At 43.3% G+C, this 20,985-nt stretch overlaps 1 long non-coding RNA gene across 1 annotated transcript; it reads left to right on the forward strand.

Annotated features, from left to right (window-relative positions):
• Nucleotides 1-4,816: 4,816 nt before the first annotated feature.
• Nucleotides 4,817-6,333, forward strand: LOC134467340 (uncharacterized). The gene is made up of 3 exons (XR_010038520.1): nucleotides 4,817-5,049; nucleotides 5,856-5,939; nucleotides 6,246-6,333. It is a non-coding gene; the product is annotated as an uncharacterized LOC134467340 (long non-coding RNA).
• The last annotated feature ends 14,652 nt before the right edge of the window (nucleotides 6,334-20,985 follow it).

Below are 20,985 nucleotides of genomic sequence, written 5' to 3' on the forward strand. Positions count from 1 at the left end.
TCCTGCTGACACTGCACGATGGAATTTCCCTTTTTAAAAGTTCACGTCTCACGACTCATGTCCTCACACTATATGAGCCGACAGTCGGATGCGAGCCAAACACTTCCACTGTGCGACGCGACAGGCATGTTTCCCCAGTCTGCCGAGGAGGGAACATGCGCACCTGAGGTGGAGATGAGGTCGCTCAACAGCAAATCGCACGGCCCTATTCATTTGTGCATGTGAAGTGTCAAATCGGGTTGTAGCACTGCTTTAACCGTGCGATTTACGCACGAGCCACGACCAGAATTTCAAACCGTTTTGATTTATGCAGTTTAAATCACGGAGAGTATAGATTGGAGGGTTCAATGACGTCATAACTGTAGTATGGTTTGGCCACAAAGGGAGTCCCATTTCTTCTATGACCAGTACCTGAGGCATCAAAGCAAAGTGCAATGCCACTACCGGCAATGCATCACGGCGGGGTAGAGGTGCTTAACTCGAATCTTTGAGGCGTCCAGATTGATTGGATCATTCCAAGGAGGGTATTCGAATTAGACGGATCACTTATTTAAAATAAATAACAATAAATAATGATACTGTATTTTTTAAAACATTTCTGCCGTTAAGTGGCTATGCGCCTCGCCTTTGTTGTCCCATTTATCAATTCACGTTGATAAATCATAGAGTAAGACAGTTAGATTATCAAAACTCACTTTATGAATCGTCACAGTTCCTAAACTCCGACCCCCCTGGGTCTCCTCACTAAACATGCGACCACGACTCGAAGAGCCTTTGGCAGCAGTGAAACGGCATGTTCCTGATTTTGCAATAAATAATGTGCGTTTATATTTAAGAAGACTAAAAGTCAAATATTTGGGAGCAGAAGTCTAGTTGAGCAGGGATAGACAGGAGGCGAGCAGCAGATGACCACTCGCTTCCGCTGCGAGTTGCCTCGATGAATGACGAGGCAGGAGTTGGTTCAGTTTTACTCAGTGAGTGTTCGTGACTGAACAGCATACTAGAGATATTAGAGAATGGCTGTTGTAGTCAACAATTTCTCGCGCTGTAACTACCATTTTGTTGACATACTATGAAATGCCATCTGACTTTGGCGGATCAATGCATGACAGCCATCCGGTCTGTTCGGATAAGGTCTTGATCCGGCTCTCCAAACGGATCATCCGGGTTTTAATCAGCTCTACGGCGGGGCCAATTTGTAAATATTATTTTCTGATGTTTCCCCGCTATAAACAACCTCAAAAACACTACACACTTCATCACAAAGGTCTCGTCAATCGAACCGAGGCACAGAGAAGATAATCGGACCCCACAGTCTTTCACTGGCCAGTGTTTTCAGAGGTGTTCTCCGACCCAACTGTTTCCACTGTCAATACGTAGGCCTACTGCACAAATCAATGGCTGTCTCAAATGCCACACTTCGGGCACTTTTTTTCAGTGGCTAGGGCGCTCCCGCTGAAAGTTTCAGTTGAGCCAGTGCACTGAAAGTGCCAGGATGATCCCTTAACAATGGCGGAAAAATGCAGTGCTTGCATGATTGACACTGCACACTCTAAACGTCGGCCATGTTGACACTGACATGGAGGAAATGTGGCATTCAGTTCAGTAGAAGAGTTTGGTCAACAGTCTCCTAATTCTGAACGTAATGTTGATGGGACACCAACCTCTTCATGCCAACCAAATAGCTAGGGAGATAGGTGACCCGATACTTCAGTTTGTGATACAAGCGCCAGAATCGGTACAGATACTCCTTAGACATTACTATTTTCAAAAAGTACGCGGGCCACTTCAAATTCAAGATGGTTGCCCATTTTCCAATATGGCCGCCATACAGATATAAATTGGCAACGGAAACAATTTGTGATACAAACACCAAACTTGGCACGGATACTCCTTAGATGTACCTCTTTTGATAAAGCATGCAGGTGACTTTTCCAAGTTAATTCATTTTCCAAAATGGCCACCGTTCAGATGTGTCAAATAAAACAATTGTTCAAATAATGATACAAGCACCAAAATTGGTACAAATACTCCTTAGACTTAACTAATTTGAAAAAGCATGCCTGTCACTTGAAATTCAAGATGGCCGCCCATTTTCCAAGATGGCTGCCAGAAAGTCCTGTGGGAATACTGCATGAGATACTAGAGCAATTGTTCAAATAGTGATGTGAGCACCAAACGTGTTACAAATACTCTTCAGACACAACTCTGTTGTTAAGGTGTATGCACCATTTGAAATTCAAGATGGCCACCCATTCACCTACTGCAGAAGTTCCATAACTGAAAAACGTTTCCATCTTGGGAAATGGGCAGCCATCTTGAATTTGAAGTGGCCAGCATACTTTTTGAAAATAGTAATGTCTAAGGAGTACCTGTACCGATTTTGACGCTCGTATCACAAACTGAAGTATCAGGTCTTAAAAAGGGTCTAAGCCTCCTACCTAAAAGTATTGTATATGTGATTGTTGTCCTTTGGGGTGAAGGACATGGAAATACAAGCACCAGACGCTGTGCATTGTAAACAGTAGCCAACTCATATTTTGGCGAGCTAATGCCATGCTCAGCCGTGACTTCCAGTGTTGGCACAGTGCATAGTGCTCAAATTTTTCCACATCACTATGCACTGTGCGCAGACTGTCAATACACTGACAAAAGTGTGTCATTTGAGACATAGCCAATATCCTGGCCAATGCATTTACCCCTGAGAGATTGCTCTTCTGTGTCGACTTTCTTTGGTATTACTTCCTGGTACAAGGCCACCAGCACCAAGTGGAAGACGCAAGTACGCCAGAGAATCGTATATGAGAGAGACATAAATCAGGCAGGTTCTTTTCTGGTATCCATGTGTTGTCAGGTGAGCGCCCTTTTAGGAGACCTTCGATTAGGAGACCTTAGGAGTCTTGAGGTTGAGAATAAATGGAGTCCCCTTAGCGCTAGATGGCGGTAGTGCAAGTCTTGTGTAAACCCCACAAAAATAGAAGAAGAAGGAGGGACAACGCCCCCTTAGGAGACCGACCACAGACATCCTATATGAAGACTAGATGCGTCATCCGCGTTCCCGTCATGCAAGTCGAACGTCCGCGCATGGCGGCCATGTTAGCGCAGCCTGCTGGCTCAACCAGTTGCAGTGAGTTTTTGGTGTTGTATACTCTTCAGATGGCCATAATTCCCTCATATTTATTTCGATTTTTGAAAGGGTTGGTTTTTTACACTGTATAAAAAATTCCAAACTAAAGTATGTGTTGATACTGCATAGTGATGCATATTCACATTATTATTATATTATATTACATTATATTATAATGTTCTTAGGTCTAAAATCATGTATAATATAATTCAGTAGTCTTATTCAGATAATTAAATAGATCCCATAAACAAATGCACAAAGTATTTTTTTATATTTTCAGTAAAATAACAAATAAACGTTCACTTGTAGTCTACATTCTACTTTGGTTTCGACAGCTCCACCTTGTGTTCAAAATGAGTCGTGACGCTAAAGCCATCCAGATGGAATTAACTTGTTGCGCTGTAGGCTACATCTCTCTTCCAGTATGTCATCTCTGTCGTCTGTAATTTGATGAAATGAATATATCCATGCCGTCAACGTAATGCACAGCAATGGTTAAAATGTGTATTAGCTGTAGGTCTATCTATTTTTTTGGACAAATAGGTTAAGTGGGAAGCATAGGCCTATTACTCTCCTGGGCGTTTTACCCCAGTCTACACTTAAGTTTTAAGGAGCCCTACCATTTATAAACATGTGTCAATATTTCAGCGAAGCAACAGTATACATTTTTAAGTATCCCAACGTTTCAACTCTTCAGTTTACTTCAGGTGTAACGGAGGGTCTGTGGAGAGTTTAGGCTGCGCTAATATGGCCGACCTGTGCGGACGTGCTTGAAATACGCGATGACGTATCTAGTCTTCATATATGATGTCTGTGAGACCAACGGCCTCTCTCAAAACCTAGTGCAGTGCACTTCCAAGTGTTTCAGTGTAATTAGTCACGCCCAGTGATTGAATGCTCTTTATGGGTGTGACTAATAGTATCCAATCACTGGGTGTGATTAATTAGGCTGATACACTTGGAAGTGCACTGCACTAGGCTTTGAGAAAGGCCCTGAGCACACTCCTATGCATTGGATGGACAGGTTTTAACATATCAATAGGCTTGTTCGTGACAAAGCAGTGCTGCTTTTGCTAAGCAGCGAGCATGCGCACTTTGCCAGTTTGATGCATTCTGGTTAGAAAAAAGCAGCACTGCTTCATCACGAACGAGCCCCTTCTCTTTTACGATTTTTGAGTACGCCTTTTGGAGTGCATCTTAAGATATGCACTTTGTGCATCCCTATGGGCTTGTTCGTGACGAAGCAGTACTGCTTTTGCTAGGCAGAGGGCATGCACACTTTGCCAGTTTGATGCATTCTGGTTAGAAAGCTTCGCAAAAGCACTAACGAGCCTAATATTTGGACTTCCGTCCTCACTTGCGTGCTTGTGACCTTACGATGTCACTGACAACAGAAAATGAATTCAATATCTTGCAAAAACAGAAGTCTAGTGTTATTTCATTTGCAATTTGGATGGTGAAAGAAAAACAGTCCCCCAAATGTTGTTGTTGCGAGAGCTGGGAAACTTTATTGGCGAGGCCACAAGCACAAGTGGAGGACGGGAGTCTGCATTTTGGAATTCACCCACTGACTGTTGGGAGGAGAAAGGCAGTAGCAGTGGATTAGTGGGCGTGCCTTCACCGCTCAATTGATAACAGGTGCATGTGTCTTCACCAAGTAGCAACACAATTACGATGATTGCTCTCAGCTGCTGTAAGAACCAAGTTGGTTCCCTGACGTGGAATTGCGATGGATTTTGGATTTTACTACAACAACAAAAAACACACCATCTCTTTAACTGGACGTTTTTGGATTTTCCTGGAGAAAAAAACCCACCATGTCTTTAATTGGACGTCTTGGACTATAGCTGACCTTTTCAAAGAAAAAGAAGAAGATCTTCAAGCCTACAGAGATGAATTGTGGACACGTAGGCCTAAAGCTGGTAAGGAATGCTGCTGAGGAATTTTCAAATATGGCATAAGAAACAAAAGTAGGCATACCAGCGCATTTGTAGGGCACATTGCACTCCTCAAACCAAGCCGACAATAACTTCTAACAACACTTTAGGCCTATGCCTGGCTAGCTTTGTTTGTGTTTTCCAAAACTGCATCTCAAACAATTCCTTAGAAACTCCGAGCAAGGGAATGGGATTCATGCTAATCGATTTACAGCCCGTTTTGTTATGGGGCGATTGACGATTTGTTTGGCAAAATTCTCAAGCCTATGTCCGATCATCACATAGAAGCAACTTCTTACATGGATGGTTTTCAACCAAATCCTGAGGGGTGACGAAACGGTCTACCTTTGAGTCAACTTATAGGCCTATCAACATATATTTTATTGAACTGTAGTTTAAGGACACAGCTTGTCTTGATATGGATCAGAACATCAAAGTTTGCATTTGCCAATACTATAGGCCTATTCAGTTTGTAAAATCTTGGCCTATGATTTTGGTGTGTGTGCGTGTGTGTGTGTGTGTGGTTATGTAATTTGTAGAGTAGAAAAGAGCTTTCAAACAACATCAAAACCATCTCTTTGTGACTTAAATTGACTTACATGATCAAGGTTGAATAATATCCAACCCTCTCAATTAACACTTTATTTAGTCCGTCTCTCCCTTAACATTAGTGCCAGATTCATGCAAATGCAGTTCTGGGGTTCTACCACTAACAAGGATCACTAAATTATATTATGAATGTTGCTGATGATTTAATTTTGTCTCTTGTCTTGCCATTATGTTTTGTTCAGGTATGCCAGTATGATGTAGACTTGCTTGGATGATGTGCAGGCTCTGATGGAGGAAGATGAGGAGGAGAGGATGAAGGACAGCCGGTAAGTCCCGGTGTATTGCTGCCTGGAAATGTTAAAGAAATACACACATTAGTTGTCATTAAAGGTGCACTGTGTAGGATGGTGGCCTGAGTAGGTATTGCAACTATGCTGGTCATCGAAACTGCGAAATTTGATATCTTCATAAATATTTACTAAATAATAAATAAACTAATATACAGTTTAATAGATGTGGCTAGCTCCACTCCTAATGGAAAAAATAAATGAATTTAGGAGCACTCATCAGATTTCTTTGAACTTTTTTCAATTGCTTCATAGACGTTTTCTTGCCAATTGTGTTTTATACAGATATGCCAAAATATGACCAGACTGGCTTGGATGATGTGCAGGCTCTGATGGAGGGAGATGAGGAGGAGAGGATGAAGGACAACCGGTAAGTCCCGGTGTATTGATGCCTGGAAATGTTAAAGAAATACACACATTAGTTGTCATTAAAGGTGCACTGTGTAGGATGGTGGTCAGAGTAGGTATTGCAACTGTGCTGGTCATTGAAACTGCCAAATTTGATCTTTTCCTAAATAAATATACTAATAAATAAACGGATATATAGTTTATTAGATGTGGCCAGTTCCACTCCTAATGGAAAAAATAAATGAATTCAGGAGCACTCGTCAGATTTCTTGGAACCGTTTTCAATTGCTTCATAGATGTTTTGGGATTATTACTTTCTTCAGTGTGAAAAGTAGCACCTGGTGTTTTGTACAGGAAGGTGCTGAGCTCGCTTCCTGATTTCTTTTTCTACTGTAATGTACTATCCCCATCTCGTTTTAGTACCATTTAAACAAGTGGTTTTCAAATTGTCAACTGAAAATCTTGTTTTCTCTTCAGATGGTCCACATTTTTATTGTTCACCATTGTGGGTGCATTGTCTTTTTTTTCTTAAGATTTGCTCAACTTTTATTACTTTTCTCAGTTATGGATTAAAATGTGTTTATAGATTTTTATTATTAAAGAATGCACAGTAGAAATGCAGTCTGGTTATTAAAATAAATACAAATGAAATGTCCTTCACTCATCAAAACTGAGAACCTCTGTTTTAACCGCTGGGAAGACTGACATGTCCCAGTCCAACACTGACAAGTGCTGCCAAATCAAATTGATACAATTGTGTTTTTTTGCCAATTATGTTTCATTCAGATATGCCAAAATGTGACCAGACTGGCTTGGATGATGTGCAGGCTCTGATGGAGGAAGATGAGGAGGAGAGGATGAAGGACAGCCTGTAAGTCCACATGTTCCTGGTATATTGATGCCTGCAAATGTAATAGAAATGCACACTTTACAGTAGTCATTAAACTTTCAGAAGTACAGGCAGGCTACTGCTATTATGCAACCATGTTTTTTGGAGATAACTGGAAAAAATGTTGGTGCTGCCTAAGAACGTACAATTACTTGCTGAATTTTAAAAGTTTAAGTCTCTGCGTATGTATTTTGAATTATCCAGGTCTGTATGTTGACGGTGTTCCACCTTGTGGTGAACTGAGGAGCACCTTAACTTACACATAAAACTGGAAAGCTTGTCATGCGCTTCCTACTGGAGACGTTAATAATGGACTAGGTCCAAAACGGCTGTAGCTCCAGCTTTGTCCCATGACTTCTTTTGTTATTTTTCGGCTACAGTATACATTATTACCTTGAAAGCTGTGTGTGTGCCTCATCTTTTTTGACATGGTGTCAAAGGGAAATGTCTTTAATGTTGTCCCATGAAAATTTGTACTTCGAAATCTGGAGAAATGTGAGGGGTGTAGTCACTTCTGTGACATACTGTAGTAGCACTTCACTAATTGGTCAGTTCAGTTCACGGTTTAATGCCGGGGCCATTGAAGGGCCAATTGTTTACCCTGTTCTTCACATGAACTGATGTGAAAAATCTTCCTAATGTAATTTTGCTTTGTGTTTCTGATTGTGCTTTTTTTAGACTGACTTGGACAATGATGCTCTGATAGAGGAGGTTGCCGTGATGAAGGGCAGCTTGTCCAATATGGTCCCAATATGTTGAAGAAGATGCAAGTCCAACATGGTCCCACTATGTTGAAGATCCAAGTCCTACATGGTCCCAATATATTGGAGATCATGAATGCACCTCACTCTAAAAGTAGGAATTTGAATTATGTCAACATATGACCAGAATGACTTGGATGATGTGGAGAATGTGCATTCTTCATTTAGCTTTCAGCAAGGGTGTGTGCGTGCGTGCGTGCGTGTGTCCGTCCGTCCGTCCCATTTCCGATTAGTGTGTGTGTGTGTGTCACACACGTGTAGGCCTATGTCTCAGTCCCAATGAACGTACGTGTGTGTGTAAGAGGGACACTTTGCTATAGTGTGTGTGTGTGTGTGTGTGTGTGTGTGTCTCAGTGCCAATGAAAGTGAGCGTGTGTGTGTGTGGGGGGGGGGTGTATGTGTTTGTAAGAGGGACAGACAGTTCCCCATGTGTATGTTTTAGCACATTGACTCTGTGTGTGTGTGTGGGGGGGGGGGGGGTGTTCCCATATAGTATTTGTCTAAACAGATTTGAACTGTGTGTGTACATTTTGAACAGTGAACGTTTGTAAGTGTGTGCAAGAGAGAGAGAGTTTGCTACATGGCTGCGTGTGGGTGGGGGGATTTACATACAATATTTGTCAACTTGGGTTTGGAGATATGAAAGTGTGTGTTTGTGTTTGTGTGTGGAGAGAGAGATCGCTTGTGTGTGATTGTGTTTGGACACATGAATGTGTGCTCGTGCACATGTGCGTTACTGGTGAATGTGTATGGTTTGTGAGCAGAATGCTGAAGTTGAAGCTTCTATCAGTTCATTCACTGAGCTGAGAAATGAGTGATGCTTGAATAAAGGGCTAGACCAACACGGAATACAGTATAACACCCTTTCAGGTTGGACATTTGGACATTTTTTTAGTCACAACTTAAAACAAACAAACAAACCTCATAATTATTCTTGAAAAGGGAATTCCATATTGTCCATTAAGAAAGGGCTAATGTATTGTCCACATGTGACTATATAGGAAAATATTTCCAGATGGGGCGAATATCACCATCACGAATATCAGCTGAAGGAGAAGGTGTGTTGTTCCGCTCCTGCGGGAAACATTTGACATGTCCAACATGAATATGTCCACCAATGACTTTCACTCCATTTTAAAAACACAGAAACCACAAAACCTCAAATATTCTTGAGACATGAATTCCAGCTTGTACATGAATTTTACAACTGAAGCTAATCTGTTCACTGATGGGAAAGTGGAAAACAGCGATCCTAGCGGTTACGTTCCAAACACCAGGGTGATCCTATTGAAACTCCCATAGACAAGTTTTTTAAAAAATCCCACAAAGATATGACTTGGAACTATAACACCAGACACATTTTTCAGCGTACACAATAGCATGAACTACTACCTGTGAAAATCTCAAGTCATTTTTTGCCCTTTTAAGAAAAATAGAAATTGTGCCAATCTGGTCGGAAACGGACTACAGCTCCCAGCATGCTGTGCTTCGCGCCTCGTTGACAACACAGAGAAACAAATGAACGCGAACGAACGCAAGTTCTTCGCATATCTTCACATTCTTGTAATCCTATGAGTTCCACATTGTCTTCTTATTACACATATATACACGCGATCATTTTGGTATGGTTTTAAATTCTCTAGTAGATATGATGGCTTCTGTGGTGACGAGTAACCACCTCTCTGGCTCATGTTTGGCTATGCTAATTTGGCTATGCTAATTACATGGAGTAAACAAGCCACACATGCCAGTCAGTGTAGTTCTGTATTAGCTTTTTAAAGAATATTAAAATCAGCTCAGATCAGTGAAAAACCGAACAATTTACCACCTGGTTCGATAAAACGGGCCAACATGCCCATAATATGACTGCCACTACTTCTACTTCGTCGTCAGGGCCGAGATGTAATTTTTCAAAGAAAAAAAACATTCATTTGTTGCAGGGGGTTGGAACGTTGCCAGCAGGGGGCGATGAGATTACTTTCCCTCCCTATTACCGTGAGCAACACAGCATCATAGATTGCACTAATGAATTAGAATTCTTCCATGTAACGAGGATATTTTCAAAAACTAACCATTTGGGGTTTTTTAAAATCCTGTTTTCATTCAATCACTCGCCAAGGAATTGATTGTTAATGAGGCAGGCAATCACATAATTTTTGAAAATAACATGCCAATTGTTCGTATTTTCAGGTGTGTTTTTAGAAATTGCCAATTGAAAGTCTTTTTTTTTTACATGTAAACAGGCCAAAGCGGATAAAAAAACGTATGTGCATCTGCATTAGCCTAGTAAACCAGTGCCACCTGCTGGACGCCAAACATTTTTGGCTGGCGAGTGGGTCTGGCCTCGGATCGAAAACATTTTGAACACTGTGCTGAGTCTGGCAAAACCAATCGCATGTTTTGAATCAAAGTGGCGGGTTTTGAGGGAGTGACGATGAAGCCGCAACACCGTTGCGAAAGCACATCAATTGCAAAGATCGCTGATTGGTCAGACCGCCGGCACAGTTTCAGAAAACAACAGATTATTCTGAACAATCTTCGGGATGTATCGTTCATCGGGGTCAGACTAAATTACACATCCAGTCTCACATTTAGGCTGGTTTATCAGGCTACATGTGCATAAATGTCTGCATATGTGACGCATTTGTCTGAACTGGTCTCGTCTTGTTTCCTACAGTATAATTGGGTGCAGCTGTAGTCTTGATGGTGTGCAGGTGAGCTTAATTAAAGCCATTGTGTAAAGTTCCATCTCAGCACAAGGGGGAGCTGTGTTTTAATGTTTTTTTTCAGTGTCTTCACCCAAATCCAAAGCATTTTGTGATATTTTTCACTTCCATTAATGGCAGTAAAGTTCCCAAGTCCTTCTGTGTGTCTGAGTAGCAAAGCAGTGGTGAGACAGCTGTACTCCAACATGATTTTTGGTCTGTTAGTTGTGGTTAATGGCCATCGTTGAAGCCTGTGGGCTGCACGGCATAAGCGGAAACGCTGATGGCCGCTCCAATGTTATCACGGCACTCATGTCATGTCAAAAGTCAAAGTTAACTTTATTATCCCAAATGGAAAATTCAAATGGTCACGTATAAGTACAGTACAAAACATTCAGACAGGGTAGACAAGACTTAAAAAAAAACACATAAATAGCATCCCCCCTCCTTACCACACCGGCTCCTTTCCACACAACTAGACTGTTGCATACCCCCCAGATTGACCCATTTAACTGTGCCGAGGTGGACTGTGTCTTGCATTAACTTCTTTGAGATCAACCTGATCTGGACATTGTTTGACAAACTGAATTAAAAAGAGAATCTCTGCAGAAACGGGAAACCAGAGCCACCAAAAATGGCTGAATGCTGAATGGCATCAAATTGTGATTTTTTAAAAATGTGTTTTTCAACTTTGGAGCAACGTGTACACCCTGTGTTAGGTTATAGGCCGCTCTGCGTTTTGTATTTGATTTAAGAACTTGGTTAGGCAGACGCGCTAAGCCCTGGGCTGAGGGCACAGCCGTGGTTGTCGGCTTGAGGGGCATTTGCCTGGAAAGTTCGCTTCCACCGGTATAGTGTATTAAAGATCTCAGCTCTTGGGGATAGCAAGAAGACGCAGGCTGTAGTTTATTTAGGGAAAATTGACCAAGATAGATACAGGGAGCTCCTGATTTTTATTTTTTTGTTATGTATTTGATGCCATTTAGCAAAGCCATAGTTAAGGTTGCCGTTGAGAAACAACCATTCTAGCAGCATGTGTGGCTGATTTTATATTAACCCTTTAGCTCATAACGTCCGTGAACGGTTGTCCGTCCGTGAACGGGCCGCCGACGGACGGAATATTTTCACAGCTGAACGGTTGTCACCATGCAGTTTTTCCAGCTTTCAAAGAGTTAAGATCAATATTACAGACCCGACTCGATATAATTTCAGCATAAAAACCATGTTTATATATTTTATGTTTCAATATTTTAGGTTTTATTACTAGATACGCCCCTTTATGCCACTCGGCAATCTGCAGTCAATTCAAATGACGGTCGTCTGAGATTGGATGGCTACAAATACAACCATTCTGTTTCTACAACCAATATACACTAAATAGCGAAACTTCCAACCCTTCTATTTTCATGGTCAACAGCACATGTTTATTATTATTTAGGCTATTTTAGATCATGTTGTTTTAATATGAGATGGGGTTCAGCTGTGTGTTGGGTGCTGAAATTTCAGACGGTCCTAAATAGCGAACACAACTGTCCAGCCGATGTCTACAACTTTAAACACGTTATATATCAAAAATGTATGCTCTCTTTGTTGTGTTTTCAGTCAAAACCACATGTTTGTATTTAACTATCTTAGAGTCAATGTGAATGGGAGCGTACCTATGTTCCCCAGGTCCTACAGTATGTTCCCCGGATCCTACGTTCCCCTGTCTTTGTATGGGACCGGGGAACTTGGGACCCTTTTTCGTGCCCTTCCCAAAACCATCCCTAACCCTAACCTGTCAGTAATGCAATGTTTGAGTTTTACATTTGTGCCCTGACCAAAATTACCCCTAAACCTAACCTGTCAAGAGGTGCAACAACCACCTGCGCCTTGCCATGCGGCAGCAGTCTACTTTGAAGCAGCGGGGAACATAGAACCCTTTAAAAAAAAAAAAAAAAAAGGGTCCGAAGTTGCCTGGTTGCAGCCGCATAGCATACTAGTGCCCTACCGTTAGCGCCACAGTAAGGCTGCATGTCACCATACCTTTCAACTTCATGCTTTGTGTGTGTGTGTGTTTAGTGCCCCAGATGAACATGTGTTTGTGTACATGTGTGATGGCAAATGTGTATGTGTCTCAATCTCAATGAATGTTGAGTGTCTGTTTAAGAGAGTGGAACGTGCATGTGCGTGCGCCATATATTTTTGTCTGTTTAAGAGAGTGGAACGTGTGTGTGTGATTATATTTTTGGGTGTTAAAGTGAAACATATATATTTTTGTCTCCCTGGGTTAGGAGCTGGACATTTTGCTGGTTGAACCCTGTCTCTTTCTATCCCTCTCTCTGTTTTCAAGTCACAACCTAACCACATTTGAAAAACACTGCACAGCATTAGCGGAAATCCTGATGGTCACTCCAAAGTTGGCATCACGGCACCCATGTAATTTATGGATTATAAAGTGGATACTAGTCATTACATTACATTTGGCAGACACTTTATAACCAAAGCGACTTTCAAAAGAGGACCTGATCTTGGCTAACATCACTAGCAAATACAAAGTGCACAGGAAATATACTAAACAACAAGTGCAGATGCCAAGAAGGGTTAGGTTTTTTTTTTTTTAAACGAGCATACACACACACAACACGCACATACAGACATCATGTCAAGAGTCTGCCCTGGGGCTAGGCCAGCTCAAGCATTAGTCTAGCAGATACTCACGAAAGAGGTAACGTCTTTACTTGTTTCTTGAAGGCTGCAAGTAAAGACTAACCTCTTTCGGCATTTGCAGAAATCCTGATGGCCACTCCAACGTTAGCATCACGGCACCCATGTCATTTATGGATTATAAAGTGGATCATAGACAGGGCGCATTTATTTGATAACCTCTGTATCAACTACAAAGGCACTTCAATGTGCCAAAGAAACGAATAGCTATTTATTGGATTGGCCCATTTAACCATGCCCAAGTGGACCATGTCTTGCAATGAACTTCTTTGGGATCCATCTCATCTGGACATTGTTCGCAGACATTTTTGTTTCATTCAGTTTGTGTCAGAGAGGTCGAAAGCGGTTTGGAAAGGATCTCAATGTTTGGAGCAACCAAAATGGCTGAATGCTGTATGGAATCAATTTGTGATTTTTGTTTATTTAGGGAAAATTGACCAAGATGGATACAGGGAGCTCCTGATTTGTTTCAATGCATTTGATGCCATCTAGAGCAACAGTGTTGCCTGATTGGGCGGTTACAATTGGGCTACTTGGGATGGCCGTCTGCAGGTTAAATCGGGAAAAATTGGCCTTTTAGCGGATTTTTTTCCTGCCGTTTTGTGCCCCTAGAAATCAATGCAATTTGTTGAAATTGGGCGGAATTTAGTGCATTTTGGCGGTTTTTGAGAGCCTTTTGGGCGGGATTTGATCATTACATTACATTACATTACATTGCATTTGGCAGACGCTTTATAACCAAAGCGACTTTCAAAAGAGGACATAATCAAGCCAACATCACAAGCAAATAAAGTGCACAGGAGATATACAGAACAACAAGTGCAGTTGCAAAGAGGGTTAGTTTTTTTTTATTTATTTTTTTTAAATCATAAAGAGTAAATAACGAGTACACACACACACAAACACATACACACACACACACACACACACACACACACACACAAACGAAACTGATCAGACACATCTGGCAACACTGTCTAGCTATGCCACAGTTAAGGTAGCTGTTGAGGGAAAAAACTCTGGCTGTATGTGTGCCTGATTTTCTTTAACAACATTTAGTATTTCATACAAGAACAGACATATACACTGCATTCCACATTATAATGCAAAAAGTGTTTAAGAGTGTCAAAGTAAGATTTCTTTGTAAACTCATGGGTGTGATGTCAGTGCTCTGTGTATCAGAGAAAGCCATTGCAGACACCTGTGCTAATTAGTTTGGCCGGTGTGTCCAATTAAGGGCCTACCTAACAAAGCCGTACCACATTATTATGCAGCTGACATTTTCAACCCAAATGGGAAGGACAAAGGACCTGTCTGCTGCTGAGAAGCAACAACTTGTTGAGAGTTTAGGCCAAGGCATTACTGTGTGTGTGTGTGTGTGTGTGTGTGTGTGTGTGTGTGTGTGTGTGTGTGTGTGTGTGTGTGTGTGTGTTTCCATTTCCATTCAGTGTTTGTCTGCGTAGGTGTGTGTGTGAGTGTGTCCCAATGAACATGTGTATATTTTTGAAGATGTACTCTGTGTATGCAAGTGTGTAAGCAAGGGTTAGTTTATGTATGTAAAATTGGCTGCTTTTTGTAGAAATAGGAGATGGAGCCTATATAGTTGCATACATTTACACTGTTTGGCTTCAAGTTCCAATTGAGAGACTAAATGTGCTTCACGCACCAAGAAATCCAGCTGCTTGCAAGTTAACAATTTAAATGAGAAACTATTTTTGTACAGCCATATCTTTTGAATATGTGATGGTCTCTTCCATTATTACTTTGACATTCAAAATTTGTATTTTATAACCTTTGAGTCAACTACAAAGGCATTATGATGTGCCCCACAATAGCCATTTATGAGTGAGCTGTGCCTGAGTGCATCATGTCTTGTCTTAACGTCATTGAGATCCACCAGATCAGGACATTATTTGGAGATTTTCTTTTCATTACGTTTGCGTCAGAGAGGAACTGGAGAGCTTCACTTAAGTGTAAGATGAAGGATCTTTAAACTGCTTGGTTGGGGCTGCAGGTCCTCTAAATAAAAGTGTGTACCTGTCTTATCTTGGTAGCCATAAACCAAAAAAGCCACATTTGCGGCAGAGTTTGGGCATTCCTTGGTAGAATATATAGCCACGGTTTTCTCCCAAGACAATCATAGACGGAATTGGGAGGAGGCCTAGGTAGCTGCCCGCAGAGTTAGATTCCAGTTGTTTAACTGGAACCTTCCACGAGCAGTTCCAAATGCCATCCTCGTCCAAAACCTTAACTGCTTGGCCCCTGACCGTGCAATATCTCGACAACCATGTTACAATGTCTTCTCCTGTTACCGTTTCATTGAACATTCGGACAGTCACAGTTTTATTTGTGTTGTCCGAAAGTTTCTCCACATTTAACAAAGAGAATTTGTCTTTATCCAGCTCAAATCTTTGCCAGAAGCCACATAGCCCAGAAGCAGCACAGAAACTGACATCAAATCCTTTGTTTCCTGGCAGAGCCAGGATACAATTTAACTCGTCCGGTGTAATTTTCAAGCCTTTCTGAATAAAAGTCCAGGAAAAATCAAGTCTTGAAATCCTTACGGCATCAGTAGATTCATCTTTATATAAAAAGCGTACGCTGTGGTGCCTCCGCATGCCGGCACGGGCAGCCAACATGGCTGGAGGCACCAACAGCTAGAATTCACAACTAAAAACCAGTAATTTACAAATTACAATTACAAAGACTAAAACCAATAAATACAATAAATAGCTAAAAAAGGGGAAACACACGACTACAGAGACTAAAAACCAATAAATACAAAGATATTTAAAATGACAAATTAACAATAACCACAAAGAGAACAATTAAAAAGCTCTTACCTTATACCGGAGAAAGGATGTGAAGTCCTCACGGGGCTCGAACTATACCTCCTTAGTGGTTTGATCAAAATCACAAGGATTAAGATCGTGACCACTAAGGAGGCGATCGCTGTCTCAAGATCAAGAGAGTATGTACCAGGAGGCGGATTTTCGTTTGAAAAAAAATATTTTCACTTTAGTCAGTCAACATCACGTTTTACAGGAAGAATATTGGGTTTTCATTTCAAGGGTTTACATCTTGCATTGTTTGACATCTTGCATTGTTTGGCTTTCTTACATTTCAGGGTTTTACAATGAAGGTGTTTTAACGTCACTTTTGATCACACATACACTGTTTTTATTTTGTATGTATTTATTCATGTATGTTGTGGAAAAAATGTCTGTGTGCAAGAGTCTTTTCAGTGTGTGAAAAAAGTGTTAAAACCCCATTTCCTTTTAAAAACAGATGTGGATAAACCCATAAAAAGCAGTGAAAAAGAGTCCAGGGTAAAAATCGGGGTTAAAATGTCCCGTCTGTGAAGGACCAGGGTGAGCCACTAACAAGATGGCTCCACCCAGCCCTTCAGAAGAGCCGGGCAGGCGATGAATGGGCTCAGCGGAGGTCGTCCCCCAGCCAGACCCACCCCGCTATGCCGGATGGCTTGGGGGGCTCCGTCCTTGGGAATCAGGCCGTGGGGTCCGGGTACCTTCACCCTGCGGTGGACCCCCCCTTCATGTCCGTCACAAGCCTTTTCATTTTGGCCAGGGGCACCATCACACGCTTCACCACCAACAGGTTTCTGGAGGCCCACAGTACAGCCTTGACGCAGTTTAGGGTGAGCCAGAGCGCTGGGAATTTTTCGGTTTGGACGGTGTTGGCGCCCTGGCCCACCCCGCTTATCACTAGCTGATATCTCTGGTCGTGGGCCTCCCCTGCTGGTGGGCCCGGGCATTGCAGGGGGCCTGTCGCGGTCCACAGGTCCCTCGCCACACTGCACTCCCAGAGCACGTGCCGCACGGTTTCCGGGAGGCCGCACCCGGGCCGTGGGCACATTAAAGTTCTTGACATGCCCCGGGAGTGCATCACGGACCTGACCGGGAGGACCTCATGAAGCACCATCCATGCCAGGTCCTTCAGCTTGTTCTGGAGGGCTGGGTGGTCCGCGTTCCTCCAAGCGGCTTGGGCCTCATCAAGGGTGAGGCCAGGAACGGGGCTCACTTCCTCCTGGTCCTGCACAAAGGAGACAATGCGTTTAGCCTGGGTTAAAACATTGGCATCCTGCCCCTCCAGCCCATATTTCTTCAAAAACTTTTGGATAAAAACATACTGGAGGGGTAATTTAAAAGCAACTGGGGTTTTAAGACAAAGTTTTAAAATCCCTATCCTCCTGAGGTAGGACCCCATCCAGAATCTGGCCATCGCCGCCGTCTTGTGCTCTCTGGATGGGGTCGTCGCGTATCGGATGTGGAGGGCGGTGTACTTGGAGCCTAAAAACAGGTGGGGGTCCGGGAGGGCTTTCCCACCATTTTCCTTCCGTTTCTTCACTACATCTCGCCTTAGCCGCTCCCATTTGGACCCCCACAGGAAGTAAAACACCGCCCTCTCGATCGCCTGGAGGAAGGGTCTGGGGGGCATAAAAACAGCACACGGTAAAAGCAGTAAAGGTAAAATGACAGTTTTGTAGATTAAAATTTTACCTTCAAACGTCAGGGTCCGTAATCCCCAGAACCCCAGTCGCTGTTTGACTTTCCCTAGCAGGTCAGTCCAGTTGCCCCGTCCACCACCCTCTCTGTCAAATTTTAGGCCTAAAATCTTCAAATCTTTTTCTTTAAAATCAACATTCAAATCCAGTCTGATATCACCCCAGGGCCCAAAGAGCTGGGCCTCGGACTTGCTCCTATTGAGCTGAGCGCCCGAGGCCCTTCCAAACCAGTCAGTCACGTCGAGTGCTCTTTGGGCCGATAAAACGTCAGAACATAAAAGAGTGACATCGTCCATATAAAGTGCACAGGTCGCCGTCAGTCCACCTGGCAAGTCAAGTCCTTTGATCCATTGATCCCTTCTCAAGATCTCTGCCAGCGGTTCGATGCCAGCAACGAACAGAAGCGGGGATAACGGGCAACCCTGGCGTACGCCGGAGCGGATATTAATCGCTCTGGTTAGGTGCCCATTTACTTGAATTTGACTGTATATGTCCGTATACAGCAAACCCACCCACTTAAGAAACCGCCCGGGGAATCCCATTTTTTGCAGTACCTGAAACAGGTACTGGTGCGAGACGCGATCAAAGGCTTTTTCAAAATCTAAATTTAGGACTAAAAGTCTAATGTTTCTGTCTCTCGCAAAACAGATGGCGTCGCGGACCAGCACGAGGCTGTCCGTGATCCTCCTTCCCGGCACAGCACAGACTTGATCCGGGTGGATCACGTCCTCTAAAACCGTCGACATGCGTTGTGATAAAAGTCTGCTAAAAAGCTTACAGTCACAGTTTAAAAGAGTGATTGGTCTCCAGTTACGTAGGTCAGTCTTGTCGCCTTTCTTAAAAAGTAACGACACTATCCCTACTCTAAAACTGTCGGGTAGTCTGTCTAGAGTCTCGAATTCATTAAAAACAGTCAGTACGTCCGTTGCTAAAATGTCCCAAAAGGTGCGATAAAATTCCACGGGGAGTCCATCCTCTCCCGGGCTCTTACCTGTTTTAAAACCCTTTAAACATTTGGACATTTCAGCCTCATTAAAATCATTGGACAATACATTTAAACCGTTAATCTTCTTTTCCATAAAATTCAATACCTCCGTAACCACCCCTCCCTCTATTTGCTTTTCCCCATAAAGTGCATCATAAAATTGCTCTGTTGCTTTTAAAATTCCCGCTGTGTCCGTAATTTGCCTCCCTCCCTCTTCCAATTGTGTTATCCCTCCCCCCTTACTAATGATTTTCTTAAAAAAATAGCGGGTGCACTTTTCACCTTGTTCAATATCTTTCTCTTTGCTTAAAACCATCACTCCTTTACTTACCTCCTCCGCATGTTCCTTCATTTCCTTTTTTACCTGTTGGATTTCAACGTTAAAATCTTGTCCGGCATTTAAAAGGTTAAAATAGCGCTGGAGTCGCTTTTGCAGCCCCACCATGCGTCGTCTCTCCCTACTCTTTTTCTCTCTCCCTACTTTTCTAAAAAAGGCTTTAGTGCGCGCCTTCACCATCTCCCACCACTGTGCACGTGTGTGGAAAAAGTCTTGGAGGGTCTGCCATAGCTTATACTGCTCCCTGTATTGGTTGACGATGGCCTCGTCTTCCAACAGGGAGCAGTTCAGCTTCCACAGCCCTCCCCCTAACGTCACGTCAGTGGGAAAAGAAAGAGTGCAGGTAAGCATTAAGTGGTCAGAAAAGAACATAGGAGTCAATATAGCATCCGTCGGAGTGCATTCCCTGGTAAAAACATAGTCAATTCTTGAGGCCCTTGAGCTATCACCACTGAACCAGGTGAAGCCGGCCTCCAGGTGATGCACTTTGCGGTAACAGTCCGTTAATCTAAAGTCTTTGACTGTCCCTGACAATAAAAGTGACGTCTTATCTACTTTAAAATCAGCATCTGCTCCTTTCCTGTCTTTCCTACTTAAAACTGTGTTAAAATCACCTGCCACCACTAGGGGCGCTTTCCCTAGCAGGTGGGGCTGCAGGTCCTCTAAAAGTTTGTACCTGTCATGTTTATCTTGATAGCCATATACATTAAGAACATTAAAATCCTTACCTAAAAACGAGAGTTGTGCTAAAAGAGCGCGTCCGTCCCTCACCACAGTGCTGCCCTTCACCAAGATGTTGGGGTTTTTGATTAAAATGGCAACACCGTCCGCACGGCTGTAGTGTGCTCCGCTCCAGAGAGAGGGACCCGCAGCCCAGCGCTGCTCCCAGTCTCTGTAGTTGTCTCGGTATGGCAGCGCACACTCTTGAAGGAGAAACACATCTGCTTGCACATTCATTAGATAGGATAAAATGCTCTGTGCTCTAACTGGCGATCTCACACTTCTAACATTGATGGTTGAAATGGTGAGAGCAGTCATGAGCAGTATGGTTAAAAACAGGTACATGCTTTTAAAAGACAATTAACAGTCAGTGCTTACCTATGTGGTGTGATTAAACACACCACACGCGCAGGCCGACTGTTTGTGCCCCTCCTTGCAGGCGGCTATCATCTCCATTGTGTTGGAGGGGTCGCCGCCGAGGAGGGGTGTCAGCTCAGGGCTCACAGAGGTGACCTCTTGCGGTCCCTTTGCCGGCGTCGATGTCAGGGACGGACACGCATACGAGATCGCATTTGGGGATACAACGGGCCAATGGCGGCCTTCCTCCGAAGAGGAACTGCCGTCCAGTTGCTCCCGCTGTTTTTTCTCCTCTCTCTGAGGAGAAGGAGACTCCAGCGCTCTCTTAGATGATGTCTGGCCACAGGGGATCGAGCCTTCAGAAGACTCGTTCCCCGAGGAGGCCGTTGAGGATGAAACCACCAGGTCTATGACCAGTTGTTGCAGCCCCGTCTCCTGCACCTCCTCTTCCTCCCCCATTGTGGTCGCTTGGGGAGAAACAGCTGGCTGTGACCCCAGCTGTTGCAGCTCCCCTTGCTGCACCTCCCCCCCTTCGCCACTAGGCTCCGACTGCGGTGGTGGTGGTTGTTCCCCCCTTTCGCCACTGGGGGGCGCGGGGAGGGGTTCAGCCGGAGCCTCCTCCGGCTGATGATGGTGTTCACCCCCTCCGCCACTGGAGGGCACCAGAGGGACGGTGGCTGCACTCAGAGTTT

This window comes from Engraulis encrasicolus, chromosome 17 (genome assembly GCF_034702125.1).
Source record: "Engraulis encrasicolus isolate BLACKSEA-1 chromosome 17, IST_EnEncr_1.0, whole genome shotgun sequence".
Classification (NCBI taxonomy): Eukaryota; Metazoa; Chordata; class Actinopteri; order Clupeiformes; family Engraulidae; genus Engraulis; species Engraulis encrasicolus.